This window comes from Narcine bancroftii, chromosome 1 (genome assembly GCF_036971445.1).
Source record: "Narcine bancroftii isolate sNarBan1 chromosome 1, sNarBan1.hap1, whole genome shotgun sequence".
NCBI lineage: Eukaryota > Metazoa > Chordata > Chondrichthyes > Torpediniformes > Narcinidae > Narcine > Narcine bancroftii.
The window spans coordinates 220,310,496-220,332,577 of NC_091469.1; positions in this window are offsets into that span (position 1 = coordinate 220,310,496).

Consider the following 22,082-nt stretch of genomic DNA (forward strand, 5'->3'; position numbering starts at 1 on the left):
TGGCAGGCACCAAGAGATTTCTTTAGGCAGTCCTTGTACCTTTTCTCTGTCACGGTGGCCAGTGGAGAGCTCGCCATATAACACGATCATGGGAAGGCGATGGTCCTCCATTCTAGAGACGTGACCCACCCAGCACAGCTGGATCTTCAGCAGCGTGGACTCGATGCTGTCGACCTCTGCCATCTCGAGTACTTCGACGTTAGGGATGAAAGCGCTCCAATGAATGTTGAGGATGGAGCGGAGACAACGCTGGTGGAAGCGTTCTAGGAGCCGTAGGTGATGCCGGTAGAGGACCCATGATTCGGAGCCGAACAGGAGTGTGGGTATGACAACGGCTCTGTTTATGCTTATCTTTGTGAGGTTTTTCAGTTGGTTGTTTATCCAGACTCTTTTGTGTAGTCTTCCAAAGGCGCTATTTGCCTTGGCGAGTCTGTTGTCTATCTCGTTGTCGATCCTTGCATCTGATGAAATGGTGCAGCCGAGATAGGTAAACTGGTTGACCGTTTTGAGTTTTGTGTGCCCGATGGAGATGTGGGGGGGCTGGTAATCATGGTGGGGAGCTGGCTGATGGAGGACCTCAGTTTTCTTCAGGCTGACTTCCAGGCCAAACATTTTGGCAGTTTCCGCAAAACAGGACGTCAGGCGCTGAAGAGCTGGCTCTGAATGGACAACTAAAGCGGCATCGTCTGCAAAGAGTAGTTCACGGACAAGTTTCTCTTATGTCTTGGTGTGAGTCTGCAGGTGCCTCAGATTGAAGAGACTGCCATCCGTGCGGTACCGGATGTAAACAGCGTCTTCATTGTTGAGGTCTTTCATGGCTTGGTTCAGCATCATGCTGAAGAAGATTGAAAAGAGGGTTGGTGCGAGAACACAGCCTTGCTTCACGCCATTGTTAATGGAGAAGGGTTCAGAGAGCTCATTGCTGCATATGACCCGGCCTTGTTGGTTTTCGGGCAGTTGGATAATCATGTTGAGGAACTTTGGGGGGCATCCGATGCGCTCTAGTATTTGCCAAAGCCCTTTCCTGCTCACAATGTCGAAGGCTTTGGTGAGGTCAACAAAGGTGATGTAGAGTCCTTTGTTTTGTTATCTGCACTTTTCTTTGAGGTGTCTGAGGGCAAAGACCATGTCAGTAGTTCCTCTGTTTGCGCGAAAGCCGCACTGTGATTCTGGGAGAATATTCTCGGCGACACTAGGTTTTATTCTATTTAGGAGAATCCTAGCGAAGATTTTGCCTGCAATGGAGAGCAGCGTGATTCCCCTGTAGTTTGAGCAGTCTGATTTCTCGCCTTTGTTTTTGTACAGGGTGATGATGGTGGCATCACGAAGGTCCTGAGGCAGTTTTCCTTGGTCCCAACAAATCTTGAAAAACTCATGCAGTTTGAGATGCAGAGTTTTGCCGCCAGCCTTCCAGACCTCTGGGAGGATTCCATCTATACCTGCTGCTTTGCCACTTTTCAGTTGTTCAATTGCCTTATATGTCTCATCCTGGGTGAGGACCTCATCCAGCTCTAGCCTTAGGGGCTGTTGAGGGAGCTGGAGCAGGGCGGAATCTTGGACTGAGCGTCCTCCCCCTCCACATGCTCCCCCTCCACGTCCTCCCCCTCCACGTCCTCCCCCTCAAAAGATGCTCACATACTCAAGCTAGCATGCTGGAACATCAGAACCATGCTAGACAAGGCTGACTCCCTCCGACCTGAATGTTGGTCTGCCCTCATTGCACATGAACTCCTCAGACTTGACATCGACATAGCCGCTCTCAGTGAAGTCTGCCTGGCAGATGTAGGCAGCCTCCAAGAACGCGACGTGGTCTACACACTCTACTGGTCTGGCAAGCCTTTGGATGAACGACGCCTATCTGGCAAGCCTTTGGATGAACGACGCCTATCATGGTCAAGAACTTCATTGCCTCCAAACTCGAAAACCTTCCGACAGGCCACTCGTACTGAATCATGTCCATGCGACTCCCCCCTCAAAACAAGCGTTGCATCACCCTCATCAGTGTCTATGCTCCAACCCTCCAGGCGGAACCAGCAGAAAAGGACAAGTTCTACACTGACCTGCGCAACCTCATCCAACGCACCCCTACAGCCGACAAGGTTGTCATCCTTGGCGACTTCAACGCTCGCGTCGGCAAAGACTCAGAAACCTGGCCAGGAATCCTGGGCAAGCATGGTGTCGGCAAGTGCAACGACAATGGGCGCCTCCTGTTGGAGCTCTGCGCAGAACAGCGGCTTGTCATTACAACACCCTTTTTCAGCAGAGGGACAGCCTTAAGACTACCTGGATGCATCCCCGATCCAAACACTGGCACCTCCTGGACTACATCCTGGTGCGAGAAAGTGACAAACGAGATGTGCTCCACACCAGGGTCATGCCCAGCATGGAATGCCACACTGACCACCGGCTGGTTCGCTGCAAGCTCAACCTTCACTTCAAGCCAAAGCCCAGGAACAGTAAAGCCCCCAGAAAGAGGTTCGATGTTAGAAACCTGCAGTCAGACGAAGCGAGAGGAAACTTCCAGGCAAACCTCAAAGCAAAGCTCGACGATGCAATCCGCCTCACGGACCCATCCCCTGAAACCCTCTGGGATCAGTTGAAGACTACCATACTGCAATCCACTGAAGAGGTACTGGGCTTCTCCTCCAGGAAAAACAAGGACTGGTTCAACGAAAACAGCCAGGAAATCCAGGAGCTGCTGGCAAAGAAGCGAGCTGCCCACCAGGCTCACCTTACAAAGCCGTCCTGTCCAGAGAAGAAACAAGCCTTCCGTCACGCATGCAGCCATCTTCAGCGCAAACTCCGGGAGATCCAAAATGAGTGGTGGACTAGCCTCGCCAAGCGAACCCAGCTCAGCGCGGACATTGGCGACTTCAGGGGTTTCTACGAGGCTCTAAAGGCTGTGTACGGCCCCTCACCCCAAGTCCAAAGCCCGCTGCGCAGCTCAGACTGCAAAGTCCTTCTCAGCGACAAGATCTCCATCCTCAACCCCATAGGCATGACTGAGGTAAAATAATGCCACTTACCTTTCTCCTCACCTGCTTTTGCCTAAGCCTGTTGAGCCAAAGGCTGGAAGTGCCACTCCTTCAGTGCCCCACTCACTCAGTGTGCTGCTCCTCGCTGGCCGCTCCCTCCCCTTTTACTTCTTTTACTGGCCCCTTGACCAATTAACCTTGACCAATTAACCTTTGACCAATTAACCCAGTCACTCTCTCCAAGCTCCCACTCCTCTGACTCACAGCTCAAACTCCAGCTGCTGCCTCCTCAGACTCCCAGCCCGATTTGAGTAGGCCAAAGCCCCAGTAAGCCCTTGTATTTAACTGCTTACCTCCACGTCACTCTCTCCGAGCTTCTCCTCCTTCGACTCCCAGCTCGAATTTACATGTAGATTGGACCAGCCAAATTAGTAAGTCCAGCTATTTATTCTACTCACCCTCTGATGCTGTCTCTTGGCTCCTCCTCCTCTCACCCGACACCAGGCACTGACTCACTGTCTCCTCAGTCTAATAGCCTGAGCTAATGGTTCAATAGCCAATGAAAATAAGGCTGGTGACAATGGGCAGCCCTGCCGAATTGAACGAATCAATTTAAATGGTAAAGAAATTTGTCCATTTGTCACCACCCTAGCAATTGGGTTCGTATATAAAGCCTTAACCCAACCAATAAAAAAGGGCTGAATTTAAATTTCTCTAACACTTTAAATAAAAAATCCCACTGAACCCTATCAAAAGCTTTTTCTGCATCTAATGGTTAGGTTGCTTTCGGTATGCGTTGACCAAGGTAATTAATTGAAATATATTGTCTGATCCATTTCTATTCTTAATAAAACCTATTTGATCAATATGTATCAATTTGGATAAATATTTAGCAAGTCTATTAGCTAATATTTTTTGGTATAATTTTATAATCTACATTTAATAAAGAAATAGGTCTATATGAAGACACTTTTAATGGAACTCCATCTTTTTGGAATAACAGTTATTAAAGCACTTGAACATGAATCTGATAACTTCTGACCTTCAGTAACTTGATTCAACACTTCTCCAAATACATTCGAGAAATCATCATAAAATGTTTATAAAATTAAACAGGGAATCCATCATCCCCTGGGGACTTTCCATTAGGCTTTTCCTGAATAGCTTCCTTAATTTTAAAATCCGCAAATGGAGAATCAAAATCCTGAACATCATTCCCATCTAATACTGGTAACTTTAATTTAGATAAGTAAGATTCAATAGAACCATTATCCTGTTAACCCTCAGAAGTATATAATTTTAGATAAAATGAATAAAACCGTCATTAATTTCCTAAGGCTTATAAGTAATTTTTAAATTCTTCTTAGCAGCATTAATAGTCCGAGATGCCTGTTCAGCTTTCAATTGCCAAGCAAATGCCTCATGAGCTCTTTCCCCCAGCTCATAATAACGTTGTTTAGATCGATTAATTAAGCAGTCAAACTGATACGTTTGTAAAGTATTATAACATAATTTCAACCTCGCTAATGTGGCTTTTTTATCTTCTGTTACATCTTTCTGAAAATCTTTCTCTAACTCAGCAATCTAATTTTCTAACTCTAAACTTTCTGCCATATATTGTTTCTTAACTTTCATAAAATAACTAATACTCTTCCCCCTCAAATAAGCTTTTAAAGCATCCCATATTACAAAATGACTATCCACAGAATTAACATTCTCAGTCAAAATTAAAGAGATATGCTCTTTAACAAAAGTAACAAACTCTGTTTTTTTCAATAACATTGCATTAAACTTCCATCTATACGACGGATGTACTACCTCCAAACTTTCACAAGAAAAAAGTAATAATGAATGATCTGATATAACTCTACTTTGATATTCAGCTTGTAATAATCTACCTTATAAATATGCTGATACCAAAAATAAATCAATTCTAGAAAACGAATCATGTCATGAAGAGTAAAAATAAAAATCTTTCTCTGTAGGATTAACTTTTCTCCAAATATTCACCAAATTTAAATCTTTCATTAATGCATTAATGTGTGTTGCCATCTTTGATTTCCTTATACTTTTTGGATTTCTATCCAATAAGAGGTCCTGAACACAATTAAAGTCACCACCAACTAAAACATTTTCATTTGCTTGAGTTAACAGTAAAAAAGCTTCTGAAATAAACCGCTCATCATCTATATTAGGGGCATAAAGATTCAGCAAAAATTTTACAGTTCACTCTTAAAACTCTGCCAGCATACCCCTCTGAAGATTCCAATTCAAATGGTAAGTTTTCAGAAATCAAAATCACTACTCCTCTTGCCTTAGAATTAAAAGAAGAAAAAACATGACTTACTCAATTTCTTTTCAATTTCAAATGTTCTTTTTCAGTCAGATGTGTTTCTTGTAAAAAAGCGATGTCAATTTTCATTTTCTTTATATAAGCCAATATTTTCTTTCACTTAATTTGATTATGTAATCCCTGAACCTTAAAATTTGCAAAATTCAATTTAGACATCTTTTTAACTACTAATATATTTACACACTATAAAATAATGCTCCCCTTTATAATTCTTTAAAATGAGAAAAAGAAAGGTTACACATGATACAATATAATTGGTTACACAGGCTATATATCACACCCCAAAAGTTAAATAAATGGGATCCAACAGTATCAGATAGATATTTTCACTGTAAGAAGGAAACGGGAACAACAGTACATGCAATTTGGACATGTGAGAAAGTGGAAAAGTTTTGGGAAGATCTAAATCAAGTATTAAATAAAATCACAAAAAGCAACATACCAAAAAATCCAGAGATCTTTCTTCTAAGTAATATAAGAAGTAAAGAAGTTGAACTCGATTTGGATGGAGCACAAAAAAGGTTTATTATGAATACCTTAGCTCTAGCAAAAAAATGTATTATGTCATCCTGAAAATTAGAAGATAGCCTGAGAATACAGCAATGGTACATGGAAATGAATAACTGTATTCCATTGGAAAAATATCATATAATTTAAGAAATAACATCACAGTATTCGAAGAAATTTAGGAACCATACATGGAACACAACAGAGAAGTCCTACCGTGGACCTCCACCACCTAAAATTACAGAAGAAGAAGAAGATGAAATGAACTGACCCAGTATGTAAAAGTAGAAGACACAAATTTCTTGTTTATTTTCATTGTGTGATGAGATTGTTTAATGGGTTTAATGTATCATATAGGTTGAACGTTGCATGGGTGGGGAGGTGGGGTGAAGGAGGGAGGGAAGGGAGGGGGGGAAAGGGGAGAAAATGACTGTGTATATTCAAGAGGGAAATGTTTGTGTGTATTTTGGTTAGTATGGTTCATAGTGTGAAAAATTTAAAAACAAAGAAACAATAAAAAATAACAAAATAAAACTACCCAAAGGTAGTAATACCCTAAAATTCTGGGTGTTGTGAACCCACTAGCGGCAGATGTCTATCAAAGTTTTCTGTGTCATCCACCCCCCCCCCAGCCAGATACATATTTATTATTTAATTAAGCACTATCAAATATAGTCCATATATTCAACCCAATGATTCCAAACCCAACGACTGCACCGAGTCTTCAATATCAAGTAGATTTTGTGTCAACTCTTCTTTCTTTCCATTCTTTCCATACTTTCCATTCTTTCCATACCCATTTCCATTTCCATTTACCCTCCTCTTAGGAGACAACGGAGGAGAATGCCCATTTCTTCACAGTTCCAGTAAAGAATTAGCAAAAACCAAAGCATCATGATCATTCTCAAAGAATTGAGATTGAAAGTTTCCATAAAAAACCTTCAAAATTGCAGAATAACGAAAAGCAAACTTGTAGAACTTTCGCCACAAAACATCTTTAGCCGTATTAGATTCTCGTTGTCTTCTAATAACCTCTTGGCTCAAATCAGCATTAAAAAAAACACTGTTATTTTGAACCATTAATGGAGACTGACTCTGCCATGCTTTCTGTACCACCATATGTAAAATCATTTCTCTGTCTTGGTACTTTAAACAAAGAACCAAAATTGCCCTCAGTGTTTGTCCTGGAAGTGGTTTTCTCCTCAAAGCTCTATGAGCCCGATCCAATTCCAAGCCTTCAAGAAAAAGCTCTTTACCCAGCACCTCTGGGATCCAATGCTTAAAAAATTTTATAGAATTGGAACATGGAAGACCAACTATTTTCACATTATTCCTTCGATTTTGATTTTCCAATGAATCAATCTTCTTCAATAAGTCTCTTCTTTGAATCCCCCAATCTACAAAAGAACCTTCCACTTTTTCGATTTTTTCTCTATTATGTTCCATCTGATTTTGACACTCAGAAAAGGCTGTTACAATTTTCTTAAAATGATCTTGCACAGTATCAACTGATTTTATACATCTATTAATATCACTCTTAACTACAGTAATTTCCTGTTTCATAGTTGACATTTCATCACACAAAGTATTCATTTTTATTTTCATCTCCATAAATCTTTGGTTCATCTGAATTCATATTTGTTTTGACATATTATCCATTTGACAAGCAATCCCTTCCAAAACAGTGAACACCGAATCCATTCCAGATTCTACCACCACTTTTTGAGGTCTATGTTCTTTAACTACAGGCTCCTCCTCCTGAGCAAGTTCCAACAAGGTAAGTTCCTCCTCTTCCTCAGTCATCGTAAATCCTTTAGCTGAACAGATGTGGGTCTGGACACCTGATGCCAGCACCCTGACCTCTTTGGGACGCCGGTGTTTGGGCTCCCCCACAGCCCACAATTTGTCCAGCAACTCTTCGATCCGGGATGCCCCATGCAAGCCAGGCAAAGCTGCCGGATGTGCAGGAGCATCCTCCTACACTACACTGCATGTCCCTGGGCCGCCCAGCATGGTTGCAGTTTCGAGGGTCCCCTTGTCGGCCATGCCGCCCATGCGCACAGCTGCACGTGAACGTGGGTCAGCAACGGCTGAACTCACCAAAGTGTCAATGCCATCTTGCAGAGGCAGGATCGGCGCCAAGGTCAGACTCGAACGGGCTGGAGTCCTCTGAGGCTTGGAGGCTCCCAATGACGATTCCATGGATTCAGCCATGCAGGTAGGCCTCAGTTCTTCCACACTTTTGTATGGTAATTCTTTCTGAAGTTGAGTTTTAGATTTTTTCACATTACATTAGTTGCCATAATAAATCACTGTTATTTAAACAACTGTAGATATTGTTTTTAAGCAACTTTTATACTTTTTAAATCCGGGTATTTAGTAATCCCGCTGGGGAAAGGTGGAATACACATCTTTTTTCTATGCCATCTTGCCACGGCCCCCCACAAAAAGATTTTTAATGTACTTTTCAAATAGCAAAAATGTTCCAAGATAAGTTATCGAGCATAATATTGAGTTAAATAAATAGAGTTGAGAGCAAATGCTAAATTATTGGCCTTAGATGTCAAAGTTCAGATTTATTGTCAGAGAACAGAAACAACATCATATACAACCATAATATTCTTTATCCTGTGGGCCAGGCAGACTTTCTAGTTTTTGGTAGTGCAACAAGACTACTCAAGAAAAGATGCATACATAAAAGAGAGAAATTTAAACAAAGAAAGATATGTCAACAAACTGGCTGTGAAATATCAAAAAAATATATACTCAGTAATAAATAAGGATTTTAGAAGTTATTCTTAAAGCAAAATTTATATTAGATCCATCAGTATTTTTGTTAGGTAATATTAAGAAGGTGAGTTTGGAATTGAGATTAACTAGATTTCAAATTGCATTTTTGAAATTAGCACTGGCTGTAGCTAGAAAATGTCTAACAATTACTTAGAAAAATTAGACTGATTTGAGTAAATATAGATGGCATATGGAATTGAGATCTTGTATTCCATTGGAAAAAGAACATAATTTATATGATATTTTTTATTATAAAACTTGGAGCCCCTATTTGGATTACATGGATTTAAAATTTTGAATTCTCCTGCCACATAGTGGTGGTGTTACTCTAATCCGTGGTAATTAATTAATCAAATATGTTATTGTGGTTTACATCTCCCTTATTTTCTTTTTTCTTTTTCTGTTTGGGGATTAGGTTAGTTGGTATTGGGGGGAGGGGGTGGGTGGGAGTGGTTACATGGGAGGAGATTGGGTAGTAGGGGGAGTAGCTTGTTACATAAATACCGTGTTTTTTTGGGATTCATTGTTTTTTTTAAGGTATGCATCATGGTTTAAAATTAATAAATAAAATATATATTTTAAAAAGTTAATAAATAAAGTGCACAAGTAAGAGTCCTTAAATGAGTCCCTGATTGAGTTTGTTGTTGAGGATTCCGATGATGGAGGGGTAGCAGCTGTTCCTGAACCTGGTGGTGCGAGTCTCGTGGGACCCAGACCTCTTTCCTGATGGCAGCAGTGAAAACAGAGCATGTCCAGGATGGTGTGGATCCTTGATGATTCCTGCCGCTTTCTGATGGCAGAGTTCCCTGTAGATATTTTGAATGGTGGGGAGAGTTTTCAATGACTTGAAGGAGGAATTGAGGAAAATAAAGAGAGTTAAGAGAATGTGGTGCGCTGTTAGCCAGAATCGGACACGCACAAAGTAAAGACTGTACAACAGGCTTTAATACACAAAGACACCCACAGAGCCAGGCTGGCTGTAGCTGCAGCAACTCTGAGTGAGGCCTCGGGAGGCTGGTGTAGGCTGATATCCCGGAGGGTGATTGACACCCAACAGGGTGGGGCTTGATCCATTCAGACTGACTGATTGACAGCTGGCCAGGTGTTGTCCTGTCCCCTTACACTCCTGCAGGTACAGAGGATGCCCCCTGCAGTAGGCCAGTGGTGTACCAGCACAGAGAGTGAGAGAGATTTTGTGAGAGATGTATTGCTGGAGGTAGGCAAGGATTATAGAATTGTATGGGTGAGAGGGAAAGGGAGATAGAGTGTGCCTGTGTGTATGTGAGAGAGAGAGACAGAGACAGAGAGAGATAGGGAGATAGGGATTGTGTGAGAGAGAATGAGATGGATTGTGAATTGTGTCTCCATGAGAGAAGGTGAGAGGGGTGGTGTGTGTGAGAAAGAGAAGGGGATTGTGTGTGAAAGAGAACGAGAGAAAGAAAATAATATGACCGATTTTTGAGGGGAAATTCAGAAAATATCTTGGCAGCTGAAGGTCTTGTCAATGGAGGGAAAATAAGAATAAATTCTGTAGATTTTGGAATGGTGGAGTCACTGATTAAGTCTAAGGGATGGCCATGGCCAGTATTGGAGATGAGCTGATAACTTGGGGGATAGAAGAGGTGCGTGATGCATGGGGGGATGCACATGTTGAGAGGTGAAGGAGATTACAGTGACAGAGAGGGATTGAAAAAAACGAGGGGAAGTTTAAAATTGAAGCATTGCTTATCAGGAACCAATGTAAGAATCAAGCACAGGCTGAAAAGGCTCAATATAAATCCTTACACGGGCAGCAGAAATTCAGTTGACCTTAAGTTTATGGACAGTAGAACGAGGGAGGTAAGACAGTAGTGTATTAGAATAATTAATTCTCGGCATAATAAAGACCTGGATGATATTTCAGCAGCTGATGAGCTAAGGCAGGGGTAGGACATGGAAGTAGGAGCCCAAATTATAACATGAAAATAAGTTCTGAAGCTGAAATTCAGATGAAATAAACCACTAAGGTTTTAGACAACTAATAAAAATCACTCTACCACTTGTGATTAATCTGTACTGTATTAATTTGTGCTCAATCTCTGGAATCACTATGATTTATCAAAGGCTCCAAGATGTCACATTCTGTAGATACAATTCATTTTCACTCCTACCTGCTGGGAATATTCTAACGTGAATGCTTAAGTTTAATATTTTCATCAAGTAGGATTTTTGTATGGGGAGAGGAGGGGAGACATTCAGTTATAGACACCTGGGGATTCACATACACAAACATTTGAAAGTGGTGCAAAGGAGTGAGGAAGATAATAAGTTGTGAAAATATTTTTTTTATATGCATAGACTAGAACAGCACAGAAGTTCTGTTTAATCCTCATTCATAATCAATGGTTTGGATCAGCTGGAATGTTGTGTCCTGTTCTTTCAGGAGAATGTCACAGGTGGGATAATGTTGAGAATCACTGCTCTAGACCCATTTTAGTCATTAATTATCACATATAATCTCACAATAATCTTAAGACGTCAGGATTAACAATAGGGAGAGAAACTACAAGGCTGGGAAAACATTAGATCAGTGGCTCTCAACCTTTTTCTTTCCACTCACATGCCATAGGTGTTCTGTAATTAGTAAGGGATTGCTTAAGGTGGTATGTGGATGGAAAGGAAAAGGTTGAAAACAATGTTTTAATCGTACCTAATTGACTTGTTATGTGCAGTTTCATAACTCCAAAGGAAATTGGACAATGACAATTTTTCTCAAGCAAAATATTTCACTAACAATTGGGTCTAGATCCTCTGAAATAATGACTTCCCACTCACATACCACCTTCAGCAATCCCTTACCAATCACAGATGGCACAAGGATTATTTAAAGTGGTATGTGAGTTGAAAGAGAAAGGTTGATAACCACTGCTATAATCTAAAGGGTGGCACAACAGCATAGCCAGTAGACGTACTTCTTCATAATGCCAGTAATTCCAGATCTTCAATACTGTCAATATGGAGTTTGCCCTTTCTCCATGTGACTGTGTGCATTGATTCCAGGTAGGTTAACAGGCCACACTAAACTGTTCTTAATATACAGCTAAAAAGTAGAATCTGAACCCAATTGATAGGAACAAAGGGAAAATAACTTAAAGAGAATACAGTAAGGTAAAGAAATTTGTTCCATGGGCATGGGTTGTCTCAATGGGTCAACTAGAATCCTTTCTTGGAAGAAAGAATGAAAATACGGAAATCAGCATTGTTGTATTCCTTTATAATTTAATTTACACTCAATTCTATTACAAAATATGCAAAGTCATTAACAGGATTATTCCATAATTTTATGCATATTGGAACTCAGCATTTAGTGGACAAGCTTAGAATATTACACCAGCAAAAACAGGGGAGATAGCAGTAATTTAGAGGAACAATAAATCCATGTGATTTTCATGACATTAGATTGTACTATGAGCATTGAATCTTTGAAAGACTAAAGCACACAGACTATGTTCTCAATGCTAAGCCAGCTGCAGAATATCGCCCGGTATCCGGCACCTATGGGGAATGGTAGAGGCCGGATAAGTTAATTTTCCGGTAGCTTGGGACTGAATGTTGAGTGATTACTGAACTAACAACAAGGTGCACCAAATGTAAACTTTTTTTAACCTATTTATTTTCCACGATTTTTTTAATAGCCAGTTGCTTGAATTCCAGATAACAGCAATATCCAATCTGGACTTCCTCCACGACCACCCTCAGGGCCATTTTCTTCCTCTTCTGCTGTACACAAATTTCTGATTCATTTTCAGAGTACATACATGATAACACATACACACCTGAAATTCTTTTCTGCGAGCGAGGCAAAACTACCACTTATTGGTAGTGAAAAAATAAACTGTACACAGCAAACAAATAAAGAACTGTAAACAGATAATGAATGTTAAAAAAAAAACAGTGCAATACATAGAGAATAAAAGAAATTCAATTAAGTGCAGAAGAGTCCTTAAATGAGTCCCTGATTGAGTTTGTTGTTGAGGAGTATGATGGTGGAAGCAGCTGTTCCTGAACCTGGTGGTGCGAGTCTTGTGACACCGATACCTCTTTCCTGACGACAGCAGCGAAAATAGAGCATGTGCTGGGTGGTGTGGATCCTTGATGATTGCTGCTGCTCTCCAACAGCAGCGTCCCTTATAGGTGGTTATCGATAGTGGGGAGGGTTCACTACCTTTTGGAGGACTTTACACCCAGGGGTATTGGTGTTCCCAAACCAGACTGTGAGGCAGCTGATAAGAATAATTTCCTCCATACCTCTGTAGAAATTTGATAGGGTTTCTGGTGTCATACCAAACCTCCGCAAACTCCTGAGGAAGTAGAGGAGCTGACGTGCTTTCCTCACTATGTCATTAGTGTGTTTGGTTTAGAAAAGATCCTCTGAAATAATGACTCCCAAGAACTTAAATGTGCAACATTAAATTTAAATCATAACATGATCAAGAGATTTTTGCTTCCTGCCTGAGACAATATTGGATTTGCAGAGGAGGCTGATGTGGTAATGACTGAGGTGCTGACTGCACAGGATTAGGAGTTTTAGAGAGGCTCTGAGGAAGAACATTTTCACCCAGTGGATGGTTGGAACATGGAAAGCACTACCAAAGTGAGTGGTGGAGGAAGGTACTGTCATATATTTGTTGTATATTAATGAGCACTTGAACTGGCATAGATTAGAAGGATGTGGACCAAGAGCAGATGAACACAATTAACAGGGAATATAGAACATATTGTAGAACAATATAGCGCAGGAACTGGCTATATTTTCTTTGTCGACCTTAATGCTAATTGTAACTCATTGCATCTGACAGTACAGCAGTATGGGGCAACACAGTTGGCGTAGTGGTTAATGCAATGCCTTTACAGCACCAGCGATCAAAACTTGGGTTCAAATCCCATGCTGTCTGAAAGGAGTTGGTATGTTCTCCCCGTGACTGTGTGGGTTTTCTCCGGGGGCTCCGGTTCATTCCACCCTTCAAAAAAATGTACTGGGGTGTAGTAAAGTGGAGTGTAATTTAAGCAGGCAAAGACTCATAGGGGCTGAATTGACCTGTATGTCTAATTTAATTTAAGTAGCACTTAAGAGGCTTCTGGATGGACACATGGATATAAAAGGGCTGAAGGGCTAGCAATCAGATGCAAGCAGCAGATTTTTAGTTTGATTTTGGCATCATGCACTGAACAGACAGGAAATGTTGTCACTGTGCTGTACTGTTCTATGATGTATGATCGCAACCTGGTCTTTCTCCCTCCATCCCTTGTCTGTTCCATATGCCTGCTCAACATGGCATTTGCATCTGTTTTCACCACTTCTCCAGACATCTTCCACTCTCTGTAAAATAGCTTCCCTTTCACATCCCATTTAAACTTTGCCCCTCTCGCCTTGAAGCCACGGAGAAGCCACCAACCTTTTTCTTTCCACTCACACACCTCTTTAAGGATTCCCTATCGCATTGGTGCTCTGTGATTAGTAAGGGATTGCTTAAGGTGAGATAATGTTGAGAATCACTGCTCTAGACCCATTTGTTACTGAAATATTTTGCTTGAGAAAAATTGTCATTGGCCCATTTCCTTTGGAGTTCTGAAACCGTGCACAAAATGAATCAATTAAGGACGATTAAAACAGTGGTTTTCAAACTTTTTCCTTCCACCCACAGACCACCTTCCATGCCAAATTACAGAGCACCCCTGCCATAGGGAATACTTAATGTGGTATGTGAGTGGAAAGGAAGAGCTTGAGAATCACTGCCATAGAGTATTTGACTCTGATTAACTTCCTTATCCATCTCAGCACTTAATATACTTCTGTCAGGTTTCCCCTCAGTTTCTAATGCTCCAACAAGTATACCCAACCTCCTCTTAACCCTAACCCTAATAATCTAGTCAACACACGAGAACTCTTCTGCACCTCTTCAAACCCTCAACATCCTTCCTATATTTTCCAACATCTGCAGTCTCTTGTGCCATTAGTTTATGACGCCACTGAGAAGTCTCTTCAAAACCTGCTGAGTTTGAATAAGAGTTTCTCCAGCCTTGATGAAGGACTCCAACCCAATGCATCAGCCCTTCCTTTTCTCCCTCTGATGCTGCTCGACCTGCTGAGCAGATTACTTTTTTAAAAATTTCTCTGTAATGTGTCCAATACTCCATACATGGCCAGAGAAAAGTTTTAAAGAGGTGAAGCATAACTTGCCAGTTTTTAATCTCAACACCCCAAGCAATGAAGTATCCTGTATGACTTCTTTCCACTCTATCTACTCGTGTTGCCATTTCAGTCAGCTATGGACTTGCATCCCCAAACTCGTTCTATAGGAAGGATCCCGCCACTTTCCTCTTAAATTTGAATTCTCAAGGAGAAGAGACTTCTCACTTGTCTGGATTATACTCTGTCAGCCATTATTCTGCATATTGAGTCATGGGGAAGAAGGCAAGTGAAATGCTGGCATTCATTTCAAGGGAAATAGAATATAGCAGGAGGGATGTAATGTTGAAGCTTTATCAGGTGATCGTGAGACCTCACCGAGTATTGTGAGCAGTTTTGGGCTCCTCATTAAAAAAGGATGCACAGACATTGGAGAAGGTGCAGAGGAGGTTCACAAGGATGAGTCTGAGAATGAAAGGATTGTCTTATGAGGAGAGGGGAGTAAAACACTGCACCCTTATGTCCAGATTGGGCAACAGTTTTTTTTTACTCCAAGCCATCAGGCTCCTGAATTCCCAGAACATATGCGTAAGTGTACCGTGGACTTTTATAGCATATGTCTTAATATTTTAACTTCTGTTTTAGGTTATATTTATGTAAATCTGCTCCATGGACCTGGAGAAACACTATCTCATCTTTACCTTGCAATGCATGGTATGACTGACAAATAAAGGTGACTTTATTTCAAGTGCATTCCATTCAGATATTTATCCAGCTTCCTTTTACAGAGTGCAACTTAATCTGTCTTCTCCACTACCTCTGGCAGTGCATTCTAGCTCCTGCATGCTCTGTGAAACAATTTTCTTCATGTCACTTTGATTCATTTGCTGATCACTTTAATTTTCTGCCCCATCGTTCTTAACCTTTCCACAAACAGGAGCAATATCTCTCTATGCTCTCTGTCTATATCCTTCCTGCTTTTAAGTACTTCTGACAGACCATCTCTCAGCTAAGAACAGTCTCTCCAGTCTATCCACATAACTGACACACACTTCCCTAGAATCATTTTGGTAAATCTCTTCTGTACACTTTTCAAAGCCTTTTCACTTCTTTCCTGAGGTGCAGCATCCAGAACTGGAAACAATACCGCAGCTCTGACCAATCAGGGTTTTATATGTTTGTCGTAGCATCTATGTACAAGAACATCCATGTACACATTGCTTCTAATTTTTACACCAATAAGAGATGAACACCCAGAAATGGACCCTCATGCAGTGTGCTGTCTTCTGCCTTTAAAATTCATTTGGTTGAAATTATATTTATTGCTATGAACTATGATTAAATTTCCAGGGAATAGTTTCATAAACAGCAATGATTGCTGTTTAAAACAAGTAGACCTTGATTTTTCTTTGGCAAAAATCAAATTCCCATATTGCCATCTAGGTTTTCTTAAAACTTTCACATTTTGGTATCACAAACAGTAACAATGTGTTAACTTATGTTTGAAATGTGTACCCCACCTTTTGCATTGTCCACCCATTCTTTACAGTAATAAAAGAGTTCCACACAAAATTCACCAACACCAAAAATGTTGCCTGTTTGAAATCCTGAAGATAAAGGTGCTGAGTTGTATGATGCAATGCGTATCTTAATGTAGGGGCATTTAAAATAAAATAACATGAACATGACAAGCCTGTATTCTGACTCAACAAATCTTCCTCCATAATTGCACACACTAGTGGTCAAATCCTTCTGTGTGGATGCACTGCTGACTCTTCTAAATCTCCTGACTTATATTAACTCTTCATTTAATTGATGCTGGTTGGTGTGCCACTCCACTCATTAATAGTGCCTTTGACCACCTCATCCTTGGGTTAGAGGGTTAAAAGTGAAGCTAATCTAGTCCAGATGTATATAAGGAAAGAGTTAAATTACAAACAAGGTATGACCTTTTAACCTACCAGATTGAAACTCTACTCTTAAGAACTAAAAGTCAATTTTATATGCACAGTGATAAATCTGGAAAACTTCTGGCTAATCAATTAAAAGTAGTTTCCATCAGGAGACAGATAACAGAAGTGTGTAAAAAGAATGGGATCCTCACAACTGATCATATAGAAATTAATAATTCTTTTAAAGGTTTTTCTCTGGATTATATGTTTCAAGATTTGATTTATTGTCATAATAATAAAGTAGTGTCCTATTACGTGAAATTCCCTTTTGCCTGCTGCAAGTCACAGATTTACCACCAATAGAAATTCCCTAAGCACCCCTTACATTTCTTACAGTCAGAGAGAGAGAAGCAAAAGGGTTTCCTCCCCAGAGTCACCATGTGTCCATAGATTCTCCTCTAGCACTTCCACAGCCACCCAGAGTCCAGTTCAAACCATTGGCAACCCAAGCTACATACCAGAGTTTCCAAATCATGATGGTTCAATGATAAATTTTCTTGATCACCTTCATTTTCCTGCATTATCCTTAGAGCATTGTATAAGATTGAAGGAACCCTTCTCTAAGGATGAAATCTCTAAAGCCATTTCATCTATCCAATCTGGGAAGATACCTGGTCCTGGAGAGTTTTGAAATCCTTTACTCACTTATTGTCCTCCTGATTAAGTACTGTCTTTTTCTGAATCCTTTGCAAGGGAAACTCTGCCCAAAACTTTTATGAGGCTTCAATATCCCTTTTTTTTAAAGAACAAAGGTCCAACTGAATGTGCCTCCTACAATATTTCATTATTGAATGCAGATGTTCAGATTCTTGCTAAGGTGTTAGCTAACAGACTAGAGGATATTTTACCTTTCTTTTTTTTTTGCAAGATCAAACCGGTTTCATTTAAAAAAGTCACTCACATTTTAACATTCATAGATTATTAAATATAATATATTGACCTTTTCTTAAAATTCCAGAGTGTGTTATCTCTCTGGATGTGGAGAAGGGGTTGAATGGCAATACCATTTTTGAAATCCTAAGATTCAATTTTGGTCCTGCTTTAATTTCATAGATTAAATTATTATACCATTCACCTTCTGCATCTGTTGTTACAAATAATCAACAATCTACTTTATTTAACATACATCGTGAAACTAGACAGACATGCCCTCTCAGTCCACTTTTGTTTGATTTAGCATTAGAACCACTAGCTATTGCTTTTTGTGATTCCAAGGATGTCTCCAGGATTTCTAGAGGGGACACAGTTCACAAGGTCTCCTTATATCCAGATGACCTTTTGTCATTTATCTCAAATCCAAAATTATCTTTTCCTTTTATGCTGTCATTACTATCACAATTCAGTCACTTTTCAGGGTATAAACTAAACTTACACCAGAGTGCCCTTTTCCCCTGAATACTATGATCCCTATCTATACCAATATCCCTTTCAAGGTTATTAAGAATCAGTTTACTTACCAAGGAATTATAGTCACTAAAAACAACAAACATTTATTTAAGGAAAATCTTAATTTATTAAAACAATTTATTCAGACATTATCCAGATGGTCACCTTTCTCTATTTCATTAGTTGGTTATATTAACTCTATTAAAATAATTATTTTACCAAACTTTTATACCTTTTTTTATACAATTCCAATCTTCAACCCCAAGTCATTTTTTGATTCCATTGACTATTTTATCTTCCTATATTTGGCAAAACAAATGAGCTTCGTTTGCAGAGATCTTAAAAGAATGGAAGCTTGGCATTGCCTAATTTTAGATACTATTACTGAGCAATCAATATATGTTTTATCTTGTTTTGGATTCAATATTTTAATAGACTTGTCCACCCAGTTTGAGTCTCTTTGGAATTGAGGTCAGCTGAGAAGTTTTCCGTTTTATCCAAATAGGAGTATCTCTTCCTTTTTCCTTAGCTAAATTTAACAGAATGATATACAGCCTTGTTGTAAAACCTTCATTGTGTATCTGGTTACAATTTGGGAATTGTTTTTGATTTAAAAGGATCTTCCTTATCAAGTTTTATATCATCCAATTATATATTTCCTCCTTCTTTATATGATTCGACATTTGCCAATTGGTATTCAGTGTTTTCGAGACTTGTTTATCGACAGTTGCCTCATGTCTTTTGAACAGTTATCAGTGAAGTTCAATTTACCAAATGCACTTTGCAGATCAATTTTTTTTACAGGGGGGAGTGTGAAGGAACACCACATACCCTGCCTACTCCCGAGGGATTTATTTTAAAAAGTATATATTAAGAAAAGTGTTTAGTGTTTAGCATCAAGAAAAAAAGATGTCTCCAAAAAAATAAAAAAACTTCAAAAACCATGCCAAAAGCAAAATGAGAAGACTGAAAGAATTCAGGCTTACCTTTTCCTCAAAGCAGGCCACCAAAGTCTGTCCTGGAGGTGCTGGAGACAGCCCTGGTGAGCAATTGTCCTCTGGAGCCATCCCTGTGGCTCTCCACAAAGATGTCGCCATCAGGAACCTACAACTGCATTGTGCATGCGCGATGTAGAAGGAAAAAGGTTGGAAAAAAATCTCCATGGTCCTTAAAGGGTCACTCCAGTGTTCCAGTTGCTTAACAAGAGGGAGAAGTTTTTAACGTGGTGGAGGACTCCAACAGCTCGGCAAGTGAAGAAGAAGAGACAAGTACAGAAGCAGAAGGATTTAAAGGCAAGGAAAAGGCTTTTAACAAAAAAATGGATAAAGTTGAGACTAAAATTAAAAACTTTCAGATGCATTGGAAAATAATTTTAAATTTCTAACTGTAGAATTAAAGCAAGTTAGAAATGATATGACTAAATTAATAAATAATGTTTCAAAAAGGGTTGATAATTTGGAAGAAAAATTCAAGATGACCGTGAATAAATGCAATGCATCGCAGAAAGTTAATGTTAATGAAGACTCAGTTACTGCTTTATTTTCCATGGATGAAAAATTGCTTGAGAAAATTAATATTTTGGAAAATTACAGTAGAAGGAATAATCCTAAAATTGTCAGGATGTCTGAAGGTAAAGAATGTCAAGATGTAATTCGATTCTTTCAAGAATGGATACCACAAATATTTGGAGAGAATAATTTTGAAGATAAGATCTTGATTGAGAGAAGTCACAGGGGTCTTTGACCGAAACCGGGTCCGAATCAGAGATCTCATTCCATTTTTATTAGATTTCTGAATTATCAAGAAAGACAGAAGATACTTAGTTGAGAGATGAAAAGGGCCAGAGAACATGGACATTTGAATTATGAAGGAGTTAAGGTTTTTTCATCCTGATTTGGGTCAAGGTCTTTTGAAGAAGAGAGTTCAACCTGGTTAAGAAGGCTTTGTATGATAAAGGTTATGGATTTGTTCTCCAATATCCAGCCACATTGAAAACATTTCTTCCAGATCAACAGAATGTCTGTTTCATCAATTATCTTGAGGCTGAAGAACATGACTTACCCAACGTTCAAACATCTGTACAAGAGGACTTGCTGTAATGAATTTCTGAAGTATAAGGGAGTGTATTCTCCCTTTCTTTTCTTTCCTCTTATTGAAGAAGGGACTTTGTGTGGCAAAGTGTTCTTGTTCCAATGGAATGGTTTCCCCCTCCCCCCCCCAGGGGTTGGGGGTTGTGTTTGTTGACTTCTGACAACTACATGTGTTTTTGTGGGTTGACCCGTAAAATTGAGAGTGGTAATGCTAGTATTTCTGGCATTTAGTCAGGGGGAGGCTTTATTAGTATTTTCATTTTTCTTTTTGTATGTTAATCCCTTTATAATGTTTTTAGTTTGAATGAATTTAATATTTTTGGATTGTGGATGATGACACCTGGGAACAGATTATTTTGTAAAAATTCTTGCAGGATAGGGTTGAGTGATAGGGTTTTATTTAAATATATAGATAAAAAATAATGAGTAAAGCAGTTAAGATTTTGAGTTTTAATATTAGTGGAATTAACAGACCCATTAAAAAGAATTAATTTTATCTTATATTAAGAAATTAGGAGTAGATATTGCTTTTTGACAAGAGACTCGTTTAACTGAGAATGAACATTTGAAATTGAAAAGAGATTAGGTAGGTCAGATAGTTTTCTCTACATTCAATTCTAAAGCTAGAGGAGTGGAAATTTTATTTAAGATAAGATTATCAGTTAAAATATCAAGCGTGACTACAGACCCGGCAGGAAGGTAAATTGTCAGATATTTTCTGAGAATTGGACTTTATTAAATCTTTATGCACCTAATATAGATGGTCAAAAATTCATGCAAGGCACTCTTCATACAAGGCATTCTTCTAAATTTAGTAGATATACATGAAAATATTTCAGTAGGTGGTGATTTTAATTTTTGTTTGGAACCTATACTGGATAGATCATCGAGAACTATATTTAAATCAAAGGAAGCTAAAATATTGTTATCCTCAATGAAAGATTTTAATCTAATTGATATATAGAGAAGGATCCATCCCAAGGATAGGGATTATTCTTTTTACTCCAGAAGATTTGTTACATATTCTAGAATTATTTTCTTTCAGCTCAAAATCAATCAAGAGTTATGAATCTGGAATACAAAATAAGTTAGTAAATTTCTCTGGAAAGGAAAAATGGTAAGAAAGTCACTAGAAAGGTTAACATGGAAATATGAACAAAGGGGTTTACAACTTTCTAATTTTAAAATTTATTATACGGCAGTACAATTAAGATTTTTAATATTCATGTTTATTAAAACAAAATCATCTTGGGTGGATAATTAATGAAATAAGATAGGAGAAATTATACCTGAAGAGTTTATTTATAAATGGAAATCAAAATCTATAAAAGCTGCTCTGATTTTAAAACACTTGCTTAGTGTTTGGAATAAACAAATTAGAAATTGATGGAAATCTTCTTTCATTAAAAATGCCATTAATTAATCCTTTTTTTTTCAAAAGATAACTTTTTAAAATATATGGAATAATAAAGGAATTTCAAAACTGGGTGATTGTTATGATAACAGTAGATTGATGTCTTTTGATCAATTAATAATTAAATATGATATACCTCATAATATGCTATTTTGTTATTTTCAGTTGAGAGCTTATTTAAGAGAGAAATTAAGATCAGAAATGGTTTTGAAAGATCTTTCAAATTTGGAGCAAATTCTAATTGATGGAATAACTGAAAAATTTATTTCAATTGTGTATATTTTACTACAAGAACAAACACCTAAGGTAGATTTGCTTAATTCCAAAGAAAGGAGGGAACAAGATCAAGACACAATAATCGATCAGTTGGATTGGCAAAATCTATGTAAAGAAGTTATGTCTAATACTGTCAATGTAAGATATAGATTACACCACTATAATTTCTT